General features: G+C 36.6%; 1 non-coding gene across 1 annotated transcript; it reads left to right on the forward strand.

Annotated features, from left to right (window-relative positions):
* Nucleotides 1-786: 786 nt before the first annotated feature.
* LOC112746716 (small nucleolar RNA R71) lies at nt 787-894 on the forward strand. Its single transcript, XR_003174585.1, has one exon. It is a non-coding gene; the product is annotated as a small nucleolar RNA R71 (small nucleolar RNA).
* The last annotated feature ends 1,063 nt before the right edge of the window (nt 895-1,957 follow it).

Below are 1,957 nucleotides of genomic sequence, written 5' to 3' on the forward strand. Positions count from 1 at the left end.
TTCCTCCCTTGTAGGTTCGGCCATGATGGTCAATTCAATGGCCTTGCACTCTCCTTTTGGATTTTCTTCTGTATTGCTTGGGAAAGTACTAGGAGGAGTTTCAGTGACCCTTTTACTCAGCTGGCCCACTTGTGCTTCCAAATTTCTAATGGAGGACCTTGTTTCATTCATGAAACTTAGAGTGACCTTAGATAGATCAGAGACTATGTTTGCCAAGCTAGATGGGGTCTGCTCAGAACTCTCTGTCTTTTACTGAGTGGATGATGGAAAAGGCTTGCAATTGCTAAACCTGTTTCTTCCACCATTATTAAAGCATTGTTGAGGCTTTTGTTGATCCTTCCATGAGAAATTTGGATGATTTCTCCATGAGGGGTTATAGGTGTTTCCATAAGGTTCACCTATGTAATTCACCTCTACTATTGCAGGGTTCTCAGGATCGTAAGCTTCTTCTTCAGAAGATGCCTCTTTAGTACTGTTGGATGATTCCTTCAATCCATTCAGACTCTGAGAGATCATATTGAATTGCTGAGTTAATATTTTATTCTGAGCCAATATGGCATTCAGAGTATCAATTTCAAGAACTCCCTTCCTCATAGGCGTCCCATTATTCACAGGATTCCTTTCAGAATTGTACATGAACTGGTTATTTGCAACCATGTCAATGAGTTCTTGAGCTTCTGCAGGCGTTTTCTTTAGGTGGATGGATCTACCTGCAGAATGGTCCAGTGACATCTTTGATAACTCAGATAGACCATCATAGAATATATCCAGGATGGTCCATTCTGAAAGCATGTCAGAAGGACACTTTTTGGTCAGTTCCTTATATCTCTCCCAAGCTTCATAGAGGGATTCTCCTTCTTTCTGTCTGAAGGTTTGAACATCCACTCTAAGCTTGCTAAGCTTTTGAGGAGGAAAGAACTTGGCTAAGAAAGCCGTGACCAGCTTATCCCAAGAGTTCAGGCTATCTTTGGGTTGAGAGTCCAACCACACTCTAGCTCTGTCTCTTACAACAAACGGGAAAAGCATAAGCCTGTAGACCTCGGGATCAACCCCATTGGTCTTAACAGTATCACAGATCTGCAAGAATTCAGTCAAGAACTAAAAAGGATCTTCAGATGGAAGTCCATGAAACTTGCGGTTCTGTTGCATCAGAGAAACTAATTGAGGTTTAAGCTCAAAGTTGTTTGCTCCAATGGCAGAAATTGAGATTCTGTTGCATCAGTGAAGTCACCAAGCATCCTCCTTGCATTATTATTATTTTCGGCCATATTGTCTTCTTTTTTTTCAAAAATTTCTGTCAGATTTTCTCCAGAGAGTTGTGCTTTAGCTTCCCTTAGCTTCCTCTTCAGAGTCCTTTCAGGTTCAGGATCTGCTTCAACAAGAATGTTCTTGTCCTTGCTCCTACTCATATGAAAAAGAAGGGAACAGAAAATAATAATAGGGATCCTTTTTACCACAGTATAGAGGTTTCCTTGTGTGAGTAGAAGAAAAGAAAAAAAGAATGAAGAAGAGAAGAATTCGAACTCAGAGGAGGATGGGGTTCGAATTTTTGGGTGGAAGAGAAGTGTTAGTAGATGAATAAATAAATTGAAGGAGATGAGAGGTGAGAGAATTTTGAAAATAAATTAAAATAAAAATTAAAAATTAAAGTTAAATTTCGAAAATCAAAGTTTGAAATTAAATTAAAAATTAAAATTTAGAACAATTAGTTAATTAAAAAGGAATTTTGAGAAAAAAGGAGGGATTTTTTCGAGAATTAAAGGTAGAAAGTTAGTTGGACAGTTTTGAAAAAGATAAGAAAGAAACAAAAGTCAATTAGTTAGTTAAAAAAGATTTGAAAATCAATTTTGAAAAGATAAGAAGATAAGAAGTTAGAAAAGATATTTTAAAATCAAATTTTTGAAAAAGACATGATTTAAAAAGATATGATAGAAAGATATGATTAAAATTAGTTTGA

Source organism: Arachis hypogaea, chromosome 14 (genome assembly GCF_003086295.3).
Source record: "Arachis hypogaea cultivar Tifrunner chromosome 14, arahy.Tifrunner.gnm2.J5K5, whole genome shotgun sequence".
Taxonomy (NCBI): Eukaryota; Viridiplantae; Streptophyta; class Magnoliopsida; order Fabales; family Fabaceae; genus Arachis; species Arachis hypogaea.